Consider the following 24,022-nt stretch of genomic DNA (forward strand, 5'->3'; position numbering starts at 1 on the left):
CAGGCGGCTCACAGGTGGACGGTCATCCACAGAGGCCACTGCCGGGTAATCGCTATCTTTCCGTCCACCGGGCTCACCGTGAGATGTTCTGCGGCACCTGGATGGATAGGCGTGTGCCGGTGACACCTCGTGGCCGGCGACTTTGCGGGGAGACCCTAATACGAGTGACCTCCCCCAAAGCCCAGCGTCCTTAAGAAATGAGGCAGAGAGAGCAGGACATGGTCAGTCTAGCCAGGCCCTTAGATTCCCAGGCCGAGAGCAGGGGACAAGGAAGAGTCCAGCCCGGACTGGACAATGTGGGAGCGTTACGCTGCCTCCGTGGAGGGGCACCGGTCAGGAGTGTGTGTGTGGGGATGTTGGGCTGCTGTGCTGCTCTGTGCTGTCCTGTCCCTTATGAACTGTCCAGTGAGGGCCCGTATGGACTGCATGTGTGCACGAATAAATGCCCACAACGTCCCGGAGGTTCTCAAGGTACGATCCAAAGCACGGCCGCCACGGGAGGCTTCCCCTGCTGGGTTGACTTTGGGATTTGTGCAGATACCATTGATGCTGGCTTAGTTGTTTGCTCAGACCTCGGCTTCTCGGATCTTAGGACCTCCCATTCAATAACATTCATGCCGACAGAGCCCTTCGTTGTGCCGAGCTGATGCCATGATGCCAAATGCACCGGGGGTCGTGGCCAAATGCACCACAGTGATGCACAAAAATGTAGGGAAGGAAGACTTGCTCCTCACTGAGCTGGGCGGAGGGGAGAGGAGGGTTGGGGAGGACTCCCCCAGTAGAAGCTGGAGCAGGTAGGAGAGCTGAGCCACGTTGGACTTGAAGAACAGTGGTGGCTGGGTAGAAGGCAAGAGCGCGGGTGAAGGGGCTTCCTCCTGGGAGTGAGGCGTGATGCTCGGATGGGACCCCTCCCAGAGTGACAGTCTGGGGGATGATCGTGCCGGATCTGTGTGCTGGAGAGAGCCCTGGGGGCAGTTGACAGGGAGACGCAATTTGTGCCGGAGCGTGAAGGCTGCAACAGAAGGAGGCAGGGTGGTGGCCGCCATATTTGTGCATCACTCAGTGTGGAACATGCAGGAGGTGACTGCAGCCTCCACCTTGATGACTGGAAGGCGGTCATTCCACTGAGCGGAATGGGAATACATGGGGGGTTGGGTCAACTAGACGTGTGATGGCAGTTGGTAGCCAAGGAACCTTCTGGAAGGCAGGATGGGTGTAAAGGAGGCATATTATTGTCTAGGAGAGAAGGCAAGGAAGGAGGCAGAGAATGAGCTGTTGGATTCAGGTGAAATTTCTAGAGAGAAATATGGTGTAGAAGCCACTACGAGAAGAAGTGATATCGAGGGTGAGAAGGGTGAGCAGTGCTGGAGAACGGGGCCTTTGGGAGATCAGTGGTGGATCCCTAAAAATAGCTCAGCAGGACGGAGGCCTGAGCCCAAGCATCAGGGAGCACTGGTGAGCAGAGGGTAGGAAGCCTGCCCTACCTGCGGGTTGATCTGTAGGGAGGAGAATATGAATGTATATTTGAAGGCCAATAGGAAGGAGCAGGTGGAGAGGAAGGATTACACTAGAATAGCCCAAGGGGAGGCCCAGGGGAGGTAGGCTGAGCCATCCTGGGCTCTGCCTTGGCCACATCCAGGCCTGCAGCATGCTCCCCGTGGCCTTCTCCCTCACTGCCCTCAGTCTCCATCCAGAAGCGCCGGAAAAGAGGGCCTTCCTTGAGCCCACCCTGGATGGCATTGCCAGTCCATACCTCCCTACCCTGCTGTTGTTCCCAGCACTGCCTGCCACCACTCAGAAAGAAAGCACTCCTCTGGGATTTGCTCAGTCTGCACCCCCAACACCTGGACCTCCCATGCACCGAGTAGGCCTGCGGGGCGTGTACCAAATGAGTGCAGGGAACAGGCAGTTGCTCTCTCAGGTAGGACCCCAGAGAGAGGAGGTGAAGGGGAAGGAATTAAAGGCTTTGTCTGAATTCAGGGTCCACCCTGTGGATTATTTTAGGTCGCTGTTTCTCAGTGGCAACAGTTGGTATTCGGGGCAGAGACGCCTTCCTTGGCTGAGACTGTCCCTCCCACTGGGGGATGTGAGCCACTGGTGTCACACCTGACGATAAATGTCTCCACACATTTCCCAGGCGAGCCCCTGGATTCAAGCCCTGCCCTCGAGCCTGAACACGTCAATCCCACACAATTGAGCACATTCACTGGGGCAACTTTGGGCTGATTAATGTAGTCAGTAGGTTCTGGAACCTGACTGTGGATTTCTTTTGCAAAAGGAATTCCTGTAGAAAAACTGGGCCACAGATGATTGGAGAACTCTGCCCCTGGCGTTTCCAACCATGCTTCATGTCTCCAAAAGTGCATGTTCACTTTGAAAAGTTGCGGGGGCGCCTGGGTGGCTCAGTTGGTTAAGCGTCTCATCTGGGCTCAGGTCATGATCTCGTGGTCCGTGAGTTCGAGCCCTGCGTTCGGCTCTGTGCTGACAGCTCAGAGCCTGGAGCCTGCTTCAGATTCTGTGTCTCCCTCTCTCTCTGTGCTCCTCCCCTGCACTCTCTCTCTCTCTCTCTCTCTCTCTCTCTCTCAATAATAAACATTAAAGAAAAATTTTTAACAAACAACAAAAAAGTTTCCTTTCACAAATAGAAATCGGTGTTTATCTTCATTTTATTCTGACAAATTCAGGATCACATCGTACCCAATCGATTTACCCAAGGCAATAGATTCGTGTGCACCAGGGTAGATAGATCAACAGCATTTTATGTCCTAGGTGGTCCGGTCCCAATTTCATTTTCTGCTCTGTTCCATCTGTGTTGAAAGAATACCGAGCTCTGGGCATAAAACAACCAACCGACATTTCGTTAACTTTCCTCCTATATGGGGTTTCAGAAAGAAATGGAAAAAAAAAAAAAAAAAGGTTTTGAGTTGTGGTTACCACTCGCCACCTGTCCTCCTATCTGGTTAGGACATTTTCTGATTTGGGAAGTGTAAATATAACTCAAAAAAAAAAAAAAAAAAAAAACAAGCTTCCCCTCCTTTTATGCAAAAAGTAGAAAGGTTTAAGCAGAGCAGAGCCCTAAACATTGCCTTGCAAAGTTTCCACAGAACCATTTCAATTAGATGAAAAGGCTCAGTGAGGCTGGCGGCCCCAGGAAGCCGTCTTACTGGTTCCACAGCTCAACAGTGGTTGGGGCCAGGCTACTGTACCTGCCAGATAAGCCCTGCGTTCTTCCAAGTCTAAGCAGAAACTACAGGGCACGCGTTACCACAGATCTGCTCAAACCCTCAGCCTGTTCGGATCTGGGGGTGGCGGGGCAGGGCGCGGTTGACAGACGCGTAGGGAACTTAGAAAGTATGTTCAAGTTCGTGGTGTGCCGGGGCCAGCGGGAATATACCAACTGTTAGAGGCTCAGAGAAGCTTCCAGGCTCGGGTTCAACTGTTGGTAGCTTGAAGCCCGCTGCGGTTGGAAGGATTTCCACCACAGAAATCGGCAAGTGCTACGAATTAGGGCTTTTTTTTTTTTCCTTTTCTTTTTTGAGAGCTGGTTTACCTGCGCGCCACTGGCTTAAGTTCTATTTTAATGTCATCCAGCTGCAGTGACGTTGGAAAGCAGGAGATGCTTTGGTGGAGCGCTGTGGGGACAGGAGCCGGTGTTTGTGGAGCGGGTTATGGAAGAGGGGTGAGGGGAAAACACGAGTGCGTCCAACCAAAGGGTTGGTTCCGGGTGACTCTGCCGTTGAGGTCGCAGCCTGGAAACGTCACACGGAGCTGGCCTCTCTTGTATTCATACACAGAATGCCCCCCTCGCATGCTGGTTTTGTTGCTGGGAGTGTGATTAGAAAAGCATTTCCGTGGGGCATTCAGTTGGTTAAGCATCTGACTTCAGCTCAGGTCATGATCTCGCGGTTCATGGGTTCAAGCCCCGCGTCGGGCTCTGTGTGGACAGCTCGGAGCCTGGAGCCTGTTTCGGATTCTGTGTGTCCCCCCTCTCTCTCTGCCCCTCCCCTGCTCGCTCGCTCTCTCTCTCTCTCTCTCTGTCAAAAAAATGAATAAATATTTTTTTTTCTTTTTTTTTTTTTTAATTTTTTTTTCAACGTTTTTTTATTTTTATTTTTGGGACAGAGAGCGACAGAGCATGAACGGGGGAGGGGCAGAGAGAGAGGGAGACACAGAATCGGAAACAGGCTCCAGGCTCCGAGCCATCAGCCCAGAGCCCGACGCGGGGCTCGAACTCACAGACCGCGAGATCGTGACCTGGCTGAAGTCGGACGCTCAACCGACTGCGCCACCCAGGCGCCCCGAATAAATATTTTTTTAAAAAAAGCATTTCTGTGCCTAACCGATGAGATATTTTTATTCCTCTTGCTGTTACTTTGGCTTAAGCGCTTTCAAACGCAAAGCAAGGCTTGTCCACGTTACAGGAATAGGTGACTGCATCACAGTGACTTTTTTCCAGGAAAGCGTCTAGCCTCACCAAATCCTTCAAAACTCGGGATTGGGCTTCTGAAAAGAAAGTTTCGGTGACTGACTCTCTTGGATTACATACAACCCTGAGGTGTCTGTACAGACATCTGGGGGTTGACCCCTTCCATTGTCCTTGGGCGTGCAGTGGCTTCAGTAGGGACACTTTCTCAGCAAGGGCTCGGCCATATGCAAGCAGCTGGGGACATTACCGGAGGCAAACCCGACTGTCCCAAGCCCCGCGGACGCTCTTTGCAAGTTCCTGCCTCAAAGCACCTGCTGGGTGCTGCAGTCCCATTAGCCAAAGAGCCCTCTGTGCCCTACTTAGGGGAGGGAGGAAGCTGCAGGGACCTTTGAGCAGCGGGCCTTGGGTGTGTCTCTGCAAGGCTGCCTGCCAGGAGAGTATTTCCCCCACAGGGGATGTGGCTGCAGGCTGTCGATTTCCACTGAAATCACCCGGGCAGGATTCCGGTGAAGCCCTGAACATCCGGTGTCTTTCCCCACCGGGCGGGTGCGATCGATGGAAGGCCTCCAGCCAGCTCCCTGCTGCAGAGCGCGTGGCAAAGGTGGCCCTTCTCTTTTTCAGAACGAGATCCTGCAGAAATGGGAAAAGAACTTTTTTATGACGGCCCGGCAGGCGGCTCGACGATTCTTTTTTGTCTCTTCTTCTTGGAGCCCGGCAGAATCATCCTGCTTTCACAATCGCCACGCTGTGCAGCGGGCGATCTAGAACCCCGCCAGGGCCCCCAGAGCGCTCAGATGGCCTGGGTTCGCGCCTTCGTGTTCCATAATGACCATTAACGACTCTCTGGTGTGGCCACCCCTTATTTCGTCCTGGAGTCACAGGGGAATCTGTCTTCGGTGATATTCACGCTCGGTAGAGAAGGCTGTGGTTTTGAGTGAAGTGGTTTTAACCCCGGGAAGATAACTGAGTTATTTTGTCACTGTAAACACTACCTAGACTCACAACTGCAAAGCAGTGCCATTGTCGCTAATAAAACAGTCCCCATGCTGAACTTTGGAGCTGCCAGCATTAAAAGTTCTGTGTTTGTCTTCCTGTTTCAGTAGGTGTTTCTACAGTTTTTTTTTTTTAAGTAGGCTCCATGCCTAGTGTGAGGCTCGAACTCATGACCCTGAGATCAAGAGCTGTGTGCTCTTCTGACTGAGCCAGCCAGGACCCCTCACTGGCTGTTTTTTTTTTTTTATTACTGATGGGGTGTCTCCTAAAAACTCATCCTTAAGATCAGGCTTCCCTGGACGCACACACAGCACGTGCACACAGGCACACTCTCTAGATGTCCCGTGTGGCTCTTTCCAGTTGGATCCTGGGCAGACAGCCGGGCTCTGGGCCTTCTGACACGTGCCAGCTCTCAGTCCTTGTCTGGGAACAGGGGTATCACAGATGAGTAAGAACCCGCATCCCTGGAATGTATTCGTGAAATGTAGGAATCAGATGTGCTAGGGCAGCACTGTCCGATGAAAACAGCGTGAGACCCACAGCCATAATTCTCAATTTCCCAGTAAACTCATTCAAAATGAAAATGGCGCAGGAGAGATCCATTTTAATTTACCTGACTGGACGGGGCACACCCCAAGTATTCTTATTCGAACACGCACTCGACATAAGCCATCGTTAGTGAGTACTAGACTGTTCTTTGGTCGTAGTCTCTGAACCGCAGTATGTGTTACACATACGACACATCTCAATTCACAGTGGCCACATTTTGAACACTCAGAAGCCACCTTGGCCAGGGGCCACCTGCTGGATGTCCAGAGTTCTGGAAAGGGCTGTGCTACCTGTCATAGAAAACCTTTTGAGATTGATCCTTGCTGAAATTTAGCCAACAGCTGGTCATTTATCACCGCTCCAAAGTAGCGTTTAAGTCAGTTTTCTCTTCAAAACGTTTTCTCAATTGTCCTCCCCAATTAAGGTGAAAATTTGCTTGTTTTGGCTCTTCCGTGTTGGGCCCCATTTGATTTAAAGAAAATCTAGGTCCAGCCCAATTTTTATGTCAGTCTGGTTTATTTTATGTAGCTCTGTCTTTTTTTTTTCAATATTTATTTTTGAGAGAGAGAGAGAGAGAGAGAGAGAGAGCAAGCAAGCAGGGGAGGGGCAGAAAGAGAGGGAGACACAGAATCCAAAGCAGATTCCAGGCTCTGAGCTGTCAGCACAGAGCCCGACACGGGGGCTCAAACCGATGAACTGTGACATCGTCACCTGAGCCGAAGTCGGACGCTCAACCGACTGAGCCACCCAGGCGCCCCAGCTCTGTCCTAACTAGAGATGACTGGTCGGCCTCTCATGAAGTTCTCTAAAATAATGAGACCAGGGCAGTCTGTCAATGTGCAGAAACCAGTTCGTTTTCCAAAGCCGAGTGACTGAGTTCCGTACAGACAGAAATACAGTCCTTTTTGTTTCGAGGGTTTCTTTTTTCTTTTTTCTTTTTTCTTTTTGAAACGAGGCAATTGCTTTATAGACCTGAAGCACATTCCACGAGCACAGCATTTGAGGACAGTCATAAAGCTTCCAAGACAGACACCATCGCATCTGTGAAATTGTTTGCAAAAATTGGGGACAATGAAGCTTCTCAATAACTTCGTAAAAGATACTGCTGCAGCCTGATGAAGCGATGGGAGCAGAGGTGGTAAAGGGAAGGCTTTTTTATTTCTTTTAGTAGGAAGGGCAGCAGCAATGTGCCTGTAGGGAAGCCTGATGTCCCCCTTCAGCACCCATGTCCCGAGAGTCCGGCCAGGGGGTGCTCGGGCTCCCGACCCTGCCTCGCTGTGTGCAGCCCAGACCCCAGCCTTCCTGTACGAGGACGCCACATGCTTACTAATTGCTGTCCTGCCTGCATTTCGGGAGACAGCGTGTCCTCCTGTGGCTGCTGTGTTTCCTGAGCACACCAGGACCCACAGAGTCACAGATTCAGCCTTGTGGCTCTGATTGTCCTATTCCTATCTGGTGATCCTTTTTGTTTTCTTCTCTGTCTTTCTTCCCTTCCTTTTTATTTTCCTTCTTTCTTAATTTTTCCCCCCTTCCTTCTTCCCTCCTCCTTTCTTTTCTTCTCTCTTCCTCTTCTTCCCTTTCTCCTTTCCTTCCTTCCCTCTTTCCCTCTTTCCGACCTTCCTGCCTTCCTTTCTTTCAACATTGATCTTGGTACAGTTTCATTAGAATTCTGTTCCTTGGGTCCAGGGAGCAGTGGCTGAAACCTTTTGCCCAGGAATAGACCATTTCAAGAGGCCAGAGGCAAGGCCACCCCAGGTACCCTCGGGTCCCATGCACCTGTGTGGTAGGTAACTGAGAGTCAGAGCCACACGAGTCTCCAGGTCACTAACTCTTGCTTTTTGCTGCTTGTTCAGCGAATTAGACAGGGGTTACCTGCCATCAGTTAGGGCGCGTCTGGGCGGCTCAAGTCGGTTGGGCGTCTGACTCTTGATTTCAGCTCGGGTCATGATCTACTGGTTCGTGAGATGGAGCCCCACATCGGGCTCTACCCTGACAACGTGGCTTACGATTCTCTCTCTCTCTCTCTCTCTCTCTCTCTCTCTCTGCGCGCCCATCCCCTGCTTGTGCTTTCTCTCTCTCAAAAAAAAAAAATCTTAAAAAAAAAACCCACCAAATTTTAATTGCAAAGCAGTGAGAATTGTTTTCAGGGCTGGCATAAAGGTTCACCCTAAAAGGACTCCTCTGGACGATGAGTCTAGCTTATCGTAGAAGGTTTTGAAGCAGAAGGTCTGGGTTAAATCTGGTCTCTCAGCCTCACTGCAGCCGTGATGCGGGGCAGACTAACCACCCACTACCTTCATGTGCAAAACACACTGAATGCGTCCTGCGGTTTTCCTAAATGCAGAGTGTGGAAAGTGCTGTTTTAAAAGTGTGTTAACCTGGGGGCGCCTGGGTGGCTCAGTCTGTTAAGCTTCCGACTTCGGCTCAGGTCATAATCGCACAGTTTATGGGTTCGAGCCCCGCGTCGGGCTCTGTGCTGACGGCTCGGAGCCTGGAGCCTGCTTCGGATTCTGTGTTTCCCTCTCTCTCTCTCTCTGCCGGTTCCCTGATCACACACTCGTGCGCACGCTCTCTCTCTCTCTTCTGAAAAATAAATAAACATTTAAAAAGATGTTTATTTAGGGGTGTCGGGCTCTGTGCTGACAGCTCGGGGCCTGGAGCCTGCTTCGGATTCTGTGTCTCTCTCTCTCTCTGCCCCTCCCCTGCTTGCACTCTCTCTCTCTCAAAAATAAATAAACATTAAAAAAAATTTAAAGTCTGCTAACCTACCTACGTGGGTTGGAAGGGATGAAAATTTGCCACGTGTTTACCATATGCATTTCCTCACGGATGGATGGATAGATGGATAGATGGATGGATGGACGGACGGACGGACAGACCACGCCCTTTGCCAACCTCCATGTTCATGTCTCTGTCCCTTCCGGTGGATCTTGATGATGTCATTGGGTCATGTTTAGAAGCTCCTTCTCTTTACACACGGCCAACCCATGCAGTCACATTCTTTGCCCTCTAGGAAGCGTATTTTAGAACTCCCAGAATGTTTACCTAACTTCCTCTAAGCACGCCTAGAATTCTTTCACTTTTTCGACACAAGAGGCACAGAAAGCGTAAAGACACCTGTGGTGCAAGGCTTAGCATCTGGTGTAAGCTGCCCGGGGTTGGGCGGGGGCGGGGGGGGGGGGAGAGGGGCTACTGTGCACCTGCCCACGGGGTTCAGCTAGACTGCGAGACCCTCACAGGCAAGTAAGCGTTTCCCCTACGGTTTCTTCCCCGTCACAGAACACAGTGTGGGGGGGGAAGGAGAAACATAACCAACATCCCACCTTACAGAAACGCCAAGTTCGGTGTATGGCGAAAACCCTCTTCAGGCTGTCTTTTCGTGAGCCTGGCCGCAGAAATAGAAAGTCATCTCGGGGGGGAGCTGAAAGAGCCAATGTTGTAACCATCAAGTAAAAACAGTTAGCAGAAGGAAGGGAGCCCTGCTTCACAGCTGAGGGAAAAATAAGACGTGTCATCTCAAAATTTAAGTCAGGGGCGCTTGGGTGGCTCAGTCGGTTAAGTGTCCAACTTTAGCTCAGGTCATGATCTCACGGTTCATGGGTTCAAGCCCTGCGTCGGGCTCTGTGCTGACAGTTCGGAGCCTGGAGCCTGCTTCCGATTCTGTGCTTCCCTTTCTCAGCCCCTCCCCTGCTCGTGCTCTGCGTCTCTCAAAAAGAAAACAAAATAAAAATTTAAGTCAAACGTAAATGGGAAAAGATGAGGGAAATGAGCCTTTTCAGTTTTGCTGTGAGATTAGGGTTTGCCTTGCAGTCTAGAGTCTTCGAAGATAACCCCCTCTGTCCACCCTTCAGGGGACAAATAATCCGAATCAACGGCATCTCGGGATCTCAGAAGTAATTACTGGGTCCTATACCGAGTTATCAGCTTATCAAGATGTTCATAGGTGTATACTAAGAATTTATTCTATCCTATCCAGCCTTAAAAGCTAAAAATAAATCTGAGTACTTACTGATATGTTGTTCAATGCCATATTGTCTTTAACGTGCAATCACTGAACATGTTACAGGCTGAGAGACTAGATGTCATGGGCATCAGGCCGCACGAGAACTGGCTCCCGCAAGGCGTGCAATAAACTGTCTACACCCCCAGGAAGCCCGGGCACCACATAGGATGGTAGGTTTGAAGCTAAGCGATTAGCCCAGGTGTCGAGTGGCATCGGCATCCCAGAATGCAGGGGAACAAGCTGGAGGTGGGACTGAGTGGCCCCAAGGATCAGTTCATAAGATAAATGCTTCCTAAGTACCCACTTTGTCCCAGGCAGCCTGTCAGGCACGGGGGCCACCAAGACAGAAAAAACCCACGGGCTCTGAGAGCTTACCTTCCATGGCAAGCAGGAAGGACACGATTGAGTAGAGAGAGGAAAACAGTAAAATAGTAAAAAATTATAGAGGGGCGCCTGGGTGGCTCAGTCGGTTGAGCATCCGACTTCAGCTCAGGTCATGATCTCACGGTTCGTGGGTTCGAGCCCCGTGTCGGGCTCCGTGCTGGCAGCTCGGAGCCTGGAATCTGCTTCAGATTCTGTGTCTCCCTCTTCTCTCTGCCCCTCCTCCACTCCCACTCTGTCTCTCTCTGTCTCTCAAAATAAGTAAATAAATAAATAAATAAATAAATAAATAAATAAATAAATGGAATTTTTAAAATTATAGAAATAAAATCTAGAATAAACGATCTTCTTGTCTCATAGACAGTTCTGCCCGGTTTTGAACATCTGCTAAAATATTCAGGTTGACGCATTAAAGTTCCTGGCTGCTCTTGTCAGGTGCACTGACTGCTAGGTCACTGTACCCCGAGTGGAAAGGTGATTCAGAGCCTCTGTCTGCACGGGAAGGAAACAAGGAAAATTTAGGAAAGCTTCTGATGCCTCCCTCCGCCCCCCAACCGCCACCCCCTGAGCCAGCCGCACACCGTGCGTTTGATCACTGCCAGGCTTCTGCTGTGCAGTGGGACCCCCTCCCATAAAGCATTCCAGAAGGAAGGCCACTGAGCTAACAGGAGCCCAGCACATAAGTCCTTCAGCATCGTCGATGGGGAAAGGGCCAGCCCATTTGCATGTCTCCCGGGACAGCCTTAGGGAGACGCTGATGATTAGCAAAGTCCTGAAATCAAATCTGCTTGTATCTAGAGTCACACTGGCAGTGAGTTGTGGGGGCCCTTCTGGTCACTGAAGGCAGCCACGCTAAGCCCTCTTAACACCTCGTCCTCCTGGCTAACGTTTCCTGGGTCCCTCCAAGTGGGATGAAATCAACACGATATTACATTTGCTTCACTTCCTTTGAGGGTCCCCCTGCCCTTCCCCGGACATTGGCTAGGTGCCCAGGTCCTTCCCCAGACTCAGCACCCAGAGGGCCCTGCCGGCCCTGGCCACTGCCTCTGGTGAGCTCACCTTTGTCCAAAGCTTCGTTCGCCCTCGGGATGTGATGGAAGGTAGCAAGAAAGCTGTGTAGTCCTGAGGGACTCGTGGTCTGTAAAAACGTGGCTATTAAACACATTTTCCAGGTTTGTGAACTTGAATATTCTAGTTCTGGAGGGCAGAGAGCCTAGTGGGAACAGAACCTTCCTTGCACAGGGCCCGGCTCCTCCAAATGCAACGCGTTTACACGCAGGCAGCTGTGTTAGTTTGCGTGCAGCCACAACCCCTGTCAACTGTCAACTCAGAAGGCGTGCGTGAGTTTCTCGGACATAACTGCTGAGGCATTGCCCGGGATATTTGGATCTCAGAGTAGGATCAGGCATTTATCACTGTCTTGTTCAGTGGGGTGTGCTTCCCGTCAGCCTGCTAAGTTCTTGGAATGCCAGACGTAGGTACAGCCATGAATAAGACGGCTTCTTCCCTTAAGATGCTCCTCTTACGGCAACTTCGGGAGAAGCCCACCTGAAAACGTACCCACCCCCCCTTTATTTTTTCCTTTTCATCATTTAGATAATCTGTGGGGTTTTTTTTTAATTAGAATGAAATCGGGGGGGGGCGCCTGGGTGGCTCAGTTGGTTAAGCGTCCAGCTTCGGCTCAGGTCATGATCTCCCAGTTGTGAGTTCGAGCCCCGCATTGGGCTCTCTGCTATCAGCGTGCAGCCTGCTTCGGATCCTCTGTCCTCCTGTCTCTCTGCCCCTCCCCCACGCTCAAAAATAAATAAAACTTTAAAAAATAAAGGATGAAATTGACATGGGGGGGCTCAGCCATTGCCAGCTACGTTTTTGCAAGTTCTTTAAAAGGAGCAAAACTCACACCAGGCATCAAAGCAGAAACATATGCCACTGTTTCCACCGGGATGGTCTTGAATCGGTTCATTCCAGGCAAAGCCAGTCTTGCACACGCCTGTGTCCGTCAGGCTTTTCATGGAGTTTAATTTTTACTTTTGTAAATGGAAATGTTATCATGTTACCTGCAGACAAATGGGTCTGTCCCTTCCATCCAGGATTTCCAAGCTCAGTGTAAATGTCCAGCGTGGCGTCACCGTTTCCTGGATCTTTCAGGTGCGAGTGGCCTGCCGTAGACACAGAAAGATTTCTCAGGAAGTTGAAGCAAAAGGGAAATCAGATAGAAAGTGTGCTTTACAATGACAGCGACCTGGATGGCTCTCCCCGTGAGGGTTCAGACAAGTCCTCGGGGTCTGTGCCCGACAACGTCACGCTGCTGTGGTGCATGCATTTTCCCTCCCACGCTGCCAGCATTTTGGGTCAGGAAGGCTCACATTCCAAGCTCCACAGACAGACGGGAGATCAAAAGGAGGGACGTTGTTTACCATGATCAAAATGCGAAGTATGTTCTTTATTTAGGAAGAGCAAAGAACATCCCTGTGATAGATTTCCCTGTGATACGCCAGGGACACTTCCCCGAGAATTCCCGTTTCAGACAAATCTGCCAATTGCCCATCCGCGGGCCGCACCTTTCGTAGTAGTAAATAGGCAGAGAAGTGGATTGTGTTTGGTTGGTCAGGAAAATGAATTCTTTGAAGTCTTCACTTGGTGTTCCTGGAAACAACACGGCCGACTTTTCAGAACCCGTGGAAAAGAGCATATGAGTCCCAGCCACAAAAGAGAAAGAATTGCTGAGAAGTGATTTCATGAGATGCCCTCTAACTTGGCTGTTAGCAAAATTCTCACACGCACACACAAATGAGTGTGGGATGTGTGCGTTGAGGAACAGTTATTTTTGGCACACTCTTTGAAGTAAAACACCTCTGTGAGGTGCTGCTTCCTCATCACTACCCAGATCAGAGCAAGAACGTGGTGGGTTCGAAACCATGGACGTCACAGCATACCGACTCCGAGGCTCCGCCCACTGGAGAACCGAGCCTGGGCACCATTTTGTTTCTGGGATGAGCAAATTGAACCAACGGCTGTGCCGCGTGTGGTGGAAAGCTGGCCGCTCTTCTGAACACAAACATGAGAAAAAGTAAATAAATGCAAACAGAACCGGAGACAGTCGGTACAAAAGAATTCCAATAAGCGGATTGCTATCTTACGCAGCGATGGTGCCCAGTGGTTGAACACAGCACACCAGACTCATGTGCTGAAGATGCTAACAGCCTTTGCTCTTAACTCATAACGGATTGGAGGGAGGTAGAGCACAGTGGTGGTGGTGACGTGGCTTATCCAACTTAGTCCTCATAGCGCTTTCTCTGCTTTGTAGGTGAAGAAGGTCCCGTGCCCAGACTGTCTAAAATGGCAGTGGGCACTTGGGGTCATTGGGACTCCATCTTGAGCTCATGGTTGGTTATAAAATTAGTGAGGTCAATTCACTGATCTACAAATCACACGACCCGTGTAAACTCAAGTTCTCTGATTCTAAGTCTTGCGTTCTTTGGGCGCTGTGTTGCTACCATTTTTTATGTGAAGCCTGTGTGTTTATGATCTTTGTTACCATCCAAAGAGTGATATTAGTTGACTGATATAATGAAACATCCTGGAATTCTAAATGGCGTTAGGAAACTGGTAGAAAAGTTCGATTGTGGTATCTGCCAGCCAGGCTGGACCATCCTTGGAACATTTGTTGAGCACGTTGTGAGGAACAAAGAGTGTGAGGGAGGCACACTGGGGGGACTTCCTCAGGGAGCAGGACACACAAAATGCTGCAGTGGTTGGAGGTACCAAAACCCACAGAGAAGGAGCAAAATCAGTGGGTTTTTTTTCAATTATATTTAATGTTTATTTATTTTTGAGAGAGAGACAGAAATAGAGCACAAGTGGGGGAGGAACAGAGAGAGGGGGAGACACAGAATCCGAAGCAGGTTCCAGGCTCAGAGTGGTCAGCACACAGCCCAACGCAGGGCTCGAACTCATGAACTGCGAGATCGTGACCTGAGCCGAAGTCGGACGCTTGACCAACTGAGCCCCCCAGGCGCCCCTGATGGAACTTATTTAGGATTTTAGAAGACATGACGTGTATTCTATCCCTTCAAGCACAGGTAGAATTTTAGAGATGAATGGGAGAAAGGGACAGGTTAGGGGGACACAACTGAGGGCCAAGGAAGTGCCATGGCAACTGGGTTTCTGAGTGGGCTCAGGGGAGATTCTGGGAGCAGGGCTGACCTTGGAGAAGGCCTTCAGTGGATGTGTTCCATAGGCAGTCATGGCCATGGGTGTGGGGAATGGGAGGAGTCATGGGAATAGCATCCCCCCAAATGAATGCCGATTTCAACCATTTCTCCTCTTGCCTTTCGTGTTTTTCCCTACCTGAAACCCAATCACATTTAGGGCATTAATGCATATATTTTAAGTTATGTTACAGAATCTGTAGGAAATCAGGTGGGCAGATAGGGGCACCCTCCAGGCAAAGGTTGAGTCAAGGCTTTGGAAACAAGACAACGTATCCTATTTATTTTCCACATTGGTTCAGAAAGCAGCAAGTTTGACAATACGAAAGTTAGGTTCAAGAACCCATGTGAGAAACAAATGAAATGACCCCCAGGCCTGTTGAGGTGTCTGAGCAGAGGTGTGAGAACCAGTGGCAGTAAGGGGGTGGTCCCGGGGCGGGGGCAGGATTTGAGTCACCGTCAGTGACCATGTGGCCACATGCTGATGCCCCCTACTCAGAGGAGCATGGTGGGAGATCCTGGGATGCATGGGGAGTGGTTCAGGCCTTCTGTTGCAGGGCGCAGCCACCAAGGCAGGTCTGTGCTTCCCAAGAAGACAGCAACATCCATACCTCCTTACCACTATCATATCCCGTTAATTTGCACGGCACGGATGCCATATTTGGGAACTGGGTGAACCCACCAGCAATACGTGCCCTGGCCCTTCTTCCTGGTTTCGAGGGTTTGCTCACGGCTGATTTGGCAGCTGGATAGAGAACCCCCGGGCAGGGCTTGGAGGCAGGCCAGAGGCAAGGTCTATTGGGTCACGATAGCATGTTACCCCAGTAGACTCTGACGATGGCCTTACATCACACGCAGATAACTGCCTCCGTTCTTAACCGTTAGACATGTGTCATCGAAGTGTGAAAACATGTGTGCTGTCAGATTTCCCATCATTTTCTGTTCTTTCGTTGCCGCTCATTTGCATGGGTTACTCATAAACGGAGATCTTTGGTGTGATTTGTACAACCGCTGTGTGTGTTAGTCTGCGAAAAGGCATCCGTGGGCACGCGGAGCGATTGGGGCCACGATCCCCGCGCGCTGGGTTTTCGGTGCTGCCGCCGTGGGCCCTGCCTGTGCCACTGGGCGTCAGCAGGCAGAGGACACGGTGGGCTTCCCTGGATTGTTGTTGAAGACTTGCTTTTAAAAATAAACAGTTGTGCTTTCTAGCATAAGGGGTTGGGGTTGTAGCACAATGCCTCTCATTGTTTAATCCAGCTCACGTGGCACAGCTCCGAACAAAGACAGCCAGTTCTCAACTTTATAAGTTCCAATGTGAGATCACTGAGATACTCACCACATCACAATTGTTCATTAGAGACTTTCTTGCTTTCGTGTCTAATTGCCTAGTACTAGAAAATCCTCAAGCATCTAGCTCTTTGTAGTTTTATGTTATGGGAGTGGGGTGGATTGAACCTGTATATTAGTTGGGCTTTTACATTTTATTTATTTGTTTAAGTTGATTTATTTTGGGAGGGGCAGAGAGAGAAGCCCAAGCAGGCTCTGCACCGTCATTGCAGAGCCCAACACAGGGCTCGAACTCACGAAACCGAGAGATCATGACCTGAGCCGAAACCAAGAGTCCAGACGCTTAACTGACTGAGCCACCCAGGCGCCCCTTGGTTTTTTTAATTTTAAAAAGTCATTTATCTTGATGAGAAATCATATGTCTTAATAACCTTGATAAACGCAGTTTTGCATGATTACACCTTAAGGTTGAAACACATTTCATTTCATCATTTCCCAGAAGGGGCAATGAATTCACCCATTTCCTGTTTTTAATCTCAGAATGTTCTGTATTTCCTCCATATCTACTTGCCCGGCAGCAAAACCCTGGAAGCAGTCGACACCAAACCCTTTTAACCCCTACCTAAGATTTATGCACTTGGCACACAGTTGCAATGAAAATCCACAGTTTCTCTGCCCAGAAATGGATACGTGAGGCAAAATTCACTGTCCCCATTGTAAGTGAAATCCTTCAGCAAGCTGGTCAGTGATCTGAACTCAGTCTGACACGAACACTCATGGTTCACGTTCAAGGGCACCTCCACCAACTTATTCATCTAGCATGTGGCGGGGAGGGAACATTCCTTTGTGACCACATTTTCTAAACTACTCAAACCTACCCATTTTATTTTTGGTATATTTAACCCGTTGGGATGAGGGATCTTTCTAGAACCCACTTGACCCCCTGAGATTCTTTCAAGAATATCTTGAAAACATTTCAACGTTCTCTTCTCAGCTCAGGTCTGCTATCATAAATACTAACTCGGGCGTTCCAGAGAGGTGATCTGTGTGCACACATCTGGCGAATTATAAACCCCGTGTGCAGGAAGGACTGTGCTCTCCGTTCATTCATTTGCTCTTTATTTATTCCTTCCTTCCTCAGACATTTCTCACGCCACCAGTGCAGCGGCCTGTTGACTTCCAGATATTCGGTCCAGATGGCCAAGAGGTAGTCCTCTTGCGGCCAGAAATAAGACTTGCATTTGTCTGGCCGTGTGGGCTGAGCCCTGTGCTTCACTGTTGGAAAAAGTCAGCGCCCCTGTGGACCTTATCTCTGTTCCCTAAAAATGACCCTGGCTCTCGAGTTCTCTTATCTGGTTGCATAGTGTTTTCAGTGTCGGCCTCAACTTTCTAATTTGCAACTTCTAATCTGCTGGGTGTTAGGATAAGAAAGAACCATTTAATCATTTTCAAAAGTGTGCATGAGGTGAGGGCCCGTGAGTGTCACAGGGACTCACCCGTGAGTAGACGCGTGAATCTGGTTCAAAGGCTTCTGAGTTCTCTTTTTGTCGGTTGCCTCAGAGGCTGGTTTTACTTTCTCATTCTTGACCCGTTATCACCACGTGGTATAGGTGGATGTCTGACTTCTGAGTCAGTGTAATATCAACGGGATGATTCCCCCAAGTCTCTCTATTTTTTAAAGTGTACTTATTTTGAGAGAGAGATTGTGAGCAGGGGAGGGGCAGAGAGAAAGAGAGAGAGAGAGAGAGAGAGAGAGAGAGAGAGAGAGAGAGAAAGAGAGAATCCTAGGCAGGTTGCACACTATCAACTCAGAGCCTGACGTGGGGCTCGAACCCCCGAACAGTGAGATCATGACCCGAGCTGAGATCACAAGTCAGATGCTCAACTGACTGAGCTGCCCGAGCGCCCCCTCGAGTCTATATTCTTTAAGTTTAGCAGCTCAGAATCAGGCAAAGGGATTACATTCGCCATTTCTTTGATCTTTAGGACCCTTCCAGTTTAAGTTCACACTGTATTTCTTTCTATCACTTAAACCCAGAGCCTCAAGCCAAAATGGGAAAGGCTGATGACAGTTCTTGATCTAATGTACAAAAATATGTCTTATTGTTACTTTATTAGACATTTTATGTCACTTGGCCCTCAACCGCGACCAACCTTGGAGTAATTGGTGACCAAAATATGAATATTTTGTCATTGCAGAGGGCAAAACTTTCTGTGAATTCCACATGCTGTACATTTTCCCTCATATATTTTTAGAACTTTCTTAATACTCGGTGTTCTGAAAATAAATATTGCTCTCCTTTTTTCCAAGTTAATTTATTTGGGAGAGAAAGAGAGTGGGGGGAGAGGCAGAGAGAGAGAGAGAGAGAGAGAGAGAGATCATCCCGAGCAGGCTCCGTGCCACCAGCACAGAGCCTGATGCAGTGTTCGAACTCATGAACCACGAGGTCGTGACCTGAGTTGAAACCAAGAGTCGGATGCGTAGCTGACTGAGCCACCCAGTTGCCCCCAAATAAATATTGCTCTTCAATAAGCAAGATCACACCTTCCCACACCTCTTCTCCTTGCTTAGATCTTACGGTAGGATCTCATCATAAAAGACAGAAGCTGGGAGGTCTGGAGGCCAGAGGAACCACGGAGCCACCGACAATGTGCCTGGAGCCCACACACTTCCTCTCCCGTCCCGTGGGATTTGCAGTTCCACTTTGTCCAGATAGAGAGCCAGAGAAACCTGCTTTTCATTCCCCTTAATCCCGTCCACCACAACTCTTGCCCTAACGGGCAGGCCTAGCCTCCAGAGCCCTGGCACACCACCACGCCTCCCCGGAACGGGCCTGATGTCCAGTCTCCTGCTCATTCCCTGAACTCAAGGCTCTGATTCTGCAGTGTTTGTGCTAAGGCTTGTCAGGGACGGGAGGGAAAGAGGCTTGCCCCCTTCTTTTATGCATCAGCCCAGCCATGACAGCTGGGGCTCTCTGAAGTCACCAAATGGAGGGACAGGTATGGTGTCTTCATGTGGGGAAACTGAGGCCGGGGCTGGGAGCAGCCTGATGGCCGGGGGCCGGTAGATGCAGTTTTGGCTCCACGATCGGTCTTCCACTGTGTCGTTTTTATTGAAGGGCATCTCTTGTTAGTGAATCTCTGAATCTACCAGCAAGTTCCTAAAACTTTCCTTTACATACGTCTCCCGGCACCTTGGTTACCAGGCAGGGGATTCCTTGGCCTGGGGACCCAGCCTGTCCCAGATGCAGGATGCGGGAATTGTATTAAAACTCAATGCCACAGGCGCCCAGGTGGCTCAGTCGGTCAAGTGGCTGACTTCGGCTCAGGTCATGATCTCACCATTCGTGAGAGAGCCCCAGGTCAGGATCTGTACTGACAGCTCAGAGCCTGGAGCCTGCTTTGCATTCTGTGTCTCCCTCTCTTTCTGCCCCCACCCCACACACCTTGCATGCTTTCTCTCTCCCTCTCTCCCTCTCTCTAAAAAATAAACACTGGGGCACGTGTGTGGCTCAGTCATTTAAGCGTCTGACTTTGGCTCAGGTCATGATCTCACGGTTTGTGAGTTCAAGCCCCACGTCGGGCTCTGGGCTGACGGCTCAGAGCCTGGAGCCTGCTTCGGATTCTGTGTCTCCCTCTCTCTCTGCTTCTCCCCTGCTCACACGCTGTCTCTCCTTCAAAAATAAACAGTTAAATAAGTAAATAAATATTAAAAAATTAAATTAAAAAAAACCCTCTATGCCAAAAGCAAGACAAAACAAACAGAAAACCTCAATGACAGAGGGTCCAGAGAAGGCAGAATTCCCCCGGAGCATCTGCGGACACTGGTGTATCAGTCACTGGGGGCTCAAAAACCCCAGGTTTGCCATTTGTGCGTGCGAGATGCTTCTCGATCAATTCTTCCTGACTCTGAAGTGCTAGGTTGTTCTCCAGCCTGGTGGGGGGCAGGATCAAGAGACAGGGGAGCAGGGACAAGGGAAAACCCATGCAGATATGCACTTGCCACTGCTGTGGGGGACCAGGCTTCCATCCCACCAGAGCTCCCTCCCCCCCTCTGGGGGGCAGAATGCAGGAGGGGGCATGCACGGCACCCCCCACTGGCCAAGGGCTGCCCCGTGGAGGGTGAGGGTCCTGGTTGGGAGCTGCTGGTGCACAGCACAGGTTTTCCCGGAGCTTCCAATGCCCTGGGCAGAGAGACAGAATATGGCACAGCTGAGCAGCTGACATGGGGTGCACGGGGCACACCTGCCCACAGCAGATGAAAGGTGGCCAACAGGCTGCAGGTGGGATGGAGGGGTGGTGTGGTGCCCAGGTGAGGTGTTTGCTATTGTGTATCATTTTTTGGATAGATAGAAAGAAAGAAAGGAAGGAAGGAAGAAAGGAAGAAAGAAAGAGAAGGAGGGAGAAAGAAAGAAAGAAAGAAAGAAAGAAAGAAAGAAAGAAAAAAGAAAGAAAGAAAGAAAGAAAGAAAAAAAGAGAGGAAGGGAGGGAAGAAAGAAAGAACAGAAAAGAAAGGGAAAAGGGAAGGAAGGGAAGAAAGAAAAGAAAGAAAGAAAGAAAGAAAGAAAGAAAGAAAGAAAGAAAGAAAGAAAAGAAAGAAAGGGAAAAGGGAAGGAAGGAAGGAAGGAAGGAAGGAAGGAGAAAAGAAGAAAGGGAGGAAGAGAGGAAGGAAGGGAAGAAAGAAAGAAAAAGAAAGAAAGAAAGAAAGATAAAGGGAAGAAGAGAGGAAGGAAGGGAAGAAAGAAAGAAAGAAAAGAAAAGAAAGAAAGGGAAAAGGGAAGGAAGGGAAGGAAGAAAGAAAGAAAGAAAGAAAGAAAGAGTAAAAGAAAAGAAAAAAGGGAGGAAGAGAGGAAGGAAGGGAAAAGAAAGAAAGAAAGAAAGAAAGGGAGGAAGAGAGGAAGGAAGGGAAGAAAGAAAGATAAGAAAGAAAGGGAAAAGGGAAGGGAGGGAGAAAGAAAGAAAGAAAGAAAGAAAGAAAGAAAGAAAGAAAGAAAAGGGAGGAAGAGAGGAAGAAAGAGAAAGAAAGAAAGAAAGAAAGAAAGAAAGAAAAGAAAGAAAAGAAAGAAAATGAAAGAAAGAGGAAGGAAGGGAAGAAAGAAAGGGATAAGGGAAGGAAAGGAAGGAAGGGAGGAAGAAAGAAAGAAAAGAAAGAAACAGGGTTCAGAATTGAGAAACCAAGCTGCCAAAACTGAAGGGAAAAAAAAGAACTGGGACATTTTGGAATCACAGGCTGGTAGCTCCCCGTGCTGGCTAGCACTGGCCACCTCCATTTTGCTGATACAGGGGAGGGTCTCACACGGCAGCCATCAGTGCCCCTGGTGGCAGGCCCGTGGCCACGGGGCGGACGTCCCATCCTCGGTGGGTGTCTTTCCAGGCCATCAGCAGGCGGTGACGAAGGGTTGAAGAACATAAGCAGCGGCCAGGGCCCGGGGAGGCCTGACAGCAGGACGGGAGGGAGGATGCACAGGGCCGTCCTGAGCTGCCCGCACGTCCGAGCTCTGCCCACGGGCCGTGCGCGGAGCCTTCTCTGGTTTGTAATTCATGGCAACGGTTCTGTGCTCGCTTGCAAAGAACGAATGGAAAGAAACGATCCCGGGAAGGTTCTGTTCACGTGTAACGTCTCAAGAGATAAGCAGTTTTTCTGCAAGAACAGTAATAATTCCTGGGGGTAGTAGCCACTATTTATCTTGGACGCCAGGGAACAAGGAAGAGGGGGGCATTCGTTTTACAACCTGTGCCTGGAGGGAGCTTCCCATGTGAATCCAGAGGCCTCGGAGGTGAGGCCCCCTCCGCGGGGCCCTCGCCCTTGCATCACACGCCTGTGAAAACGGTAGATAAGGATTTTTCTCGGCGACCTCCTCGCCCCTCCAGCGGGAATGCCTTTGACCCAGAGTCCTGCTGGTTATCTCCACACGCAGAAAATACCACAAACCGGTTAATTCACAACTTCTTTCTCCTTCTTCCCTAAGTTTCGTGCTTTTTCCTCTCTGTCTGTTCTCGTTTCGTGAAAGGGTATTTTTAGTCCCAAAGGGGATCTGCCTGAATGTCGTTAAAACGTTTTCTGTTCGTTTTTCCATCGTTTTGGTCTGAGCTCCAAGATTACAGTGTCGATTACGCCGCAAGGAAATTTCACCCTGTTTTACTCCAGCCTTTTAAGTGGCAGAGAGAAATAAGAGAATGGCCCCCTAGAGTTACCAGGGATTTTCTGGACCTCACACCACTGAGGGCAGACATGCGGGGGATGCGGGGACGGGACCTCCTCACACAGCTGGGCCGCGGCCCGGACTGGTCCCTCGTTCTGGGGCCCGGGCGAGGACAGCCTTGCCTTGCAGAAGTCTGCTCTGATGAGGAAAGGCTCGTGAGCGTGTGTGAGTGTGCGTGCGAGCATGTGACTCTGTGTGTGTACGCGAGACGGTATGTGTGTGTGCACATATGCGTGAGCGTGACTATGCATATAGGAGACAGTGTGTGTGTGACTGTGTATGCGAGAGTATGTCTGTGTGAAAGTGTGTATATAAGTGTGAGTGTATGTATGTGTCTCTGTGAGGGTGCATATCCATATGTGTGTGTACCTGAGTGAAGCTGTATAGAAGTACGTGGGTATGTATGTGTGAGTGTGTGTGTGTATGTGTAGAGGTCTGTGTGTGTGTCTGTGTGAGAATATGTGTGCCTGTGTATGAGTGTGTATGTGTGAGCGTGTGTGAGTCTGTGTATGTAAGACTGTGTGTGTGGGGGGGTGTATATGTATGCGTGTATACATAGTGAGTGTATACGTGTCCAGGTGAGAGCATTATCTGTGCATATGTGGGTGGGTGTGTATATGTTTGTGTGTCTGTGAGTGTGTGTGTAGAGTGTGTATATGCATGTGCGCATGTGTGTGTGTGTGTGAGAATATGCGTTTGTGTGAATGTATGTGAGTGCGTCTGTGTGTGAAAGTCTGTGTCTGTGTTTGTGTCTTTGTGTAAGCATGTGTGTCTGTGTGTGTGCATCTGTGTGTGAGTTTCTGTATGAGTGTGTGCATATGCATGTGTAAGTGTGTTTGAGAGTCTGTAAGTTTGAGCGTATGTGTGTGAGAGCATGTATCTGGGAGCGTGTGTGTGTCTGTGAGTGTGTCTGCGTACGTGTGTGTGTGAGTCGATGTGTATCTGTGAGTGTGCATGTCTGTATGTGTGTATGTCTGTGTATATGTGTGTGTGTGAGTCTGTGGGTATTTATGAGTGTGCATGTGTGTGTCTGTGTATATGTGTGTGTATAAGTGTGTGTGAGTCTGTGTGTATTTATGAGTGTGCATGTGTACGTCTGTGTATATGTGTGTGTATAAGTATGTGTGAGTCTGTATTTATGAGTGTGCATGTGTGTGTCTGTGTATATGTGTGTGAGTGTGTATAAGTGTGTGTGAGTCTGTGTATTTATGAGTGTGCATGTGTGTGTCTGTGTATATGTGTGTGAGTCTGTGTGTATCTGAGTGTCCACATCTGTGTCTATGTGAGTGTGTGTGTGTATAAGTGTGCGTGAGTCTGTGTATAACATGTGTGTGGATGTGTCTGTGAGTGTGTGTCCGTGTGAGAGTCTGCCTCTGTGCGCCTGGGCGTGTGAGTGTGAGAGTCTGTGCCTGTGAGTGTGCATCTGTGCATACGTGTGTGTGCGCCTGGCCCAGCCACCGAATGCAATTCCTGACTCCTGCTTCCCTTTCTGTCACTTCTCCGTAAGTGTCCGCATTTCGGTTGGCCTGGTGTCTCGCGGTGGCTTCCTCTTTTCCTGCATCCCTATATTTCATTATTCGCCCTTGTTCCTCTTCTAGGCACTTACAATTCAGCCAGGAGGATGTGGAAACCCAGTTACAATATGACACATGCCTCCGTGTCACAATCGCGCTCTCGGGCCCTGCCTCCTGGAGGCATCTGGACGGGGGCAGAGGGGGGAGGAGGGGAGCTGGTGTGGACAGAGGGCCGGACAGAATGCAGAAGTTGGGGCTTCTGGAAACCCGAGGGCCGGCGATCGCTGGGATGGTTTTCCTCGGAAGCCTGGAGTTTCCCATCCGCGGCCGGATTCCAGCTGGGGCCTGAGGCCGCGAGCCTGCAGGTGCGTGTTTCTGCTTCGGGAGCCTCTTCCCCACCCCACGGCCCCCAGTGTCCCTCTGTCTGTGGGGTGTGGGGACAGTGTCCTCTGCCC

At 49.9% G+C, this 24,022-nt stretch overlaps 1 protein-coding gene across 23 annotated transcripts in view; it reads left to right on the top strand.

Annotated features, from left to right (window-relative positions):
* IKZF1 (IKAROS family zinc finger 1) overlaps positions 1-24,022 on the top strand; it is a 101,275-nt gene that overhangs the window by 30,308 nt on the left and 46,945 nt on the right. Inside the window, exon 1 of one of the 23 annotated variants that reach the window (XM_023250167.2) lies at positions 23,333-23,932. The exons of 21 other annotated variants lie outside the window; for them this stretch is intronic. The gene's annotated coding sequence lies outside the window, so the exon portion shown is untranslated. Of the gene's footprint in view, positions 1-23,332; positions 23,933-24,022 lie in introns of those variants that run through there. One more of the 23 variants, XM_023250171.2, reaches the window with a different exon arrangement.

This window comes from Felis catus, chromosome A2, assembly GCF_018350175.1.
Source record: "Felis catus isolate Fca126 chromosome A2, F.catus_Fca126_mat1.0, whole genome shotgun sequence".
Lineage (NCBI taxonomy): Eukaryota > Metazoa > Chordata > Mammalia > Carnivora > Felidae > Felis > Felis catus.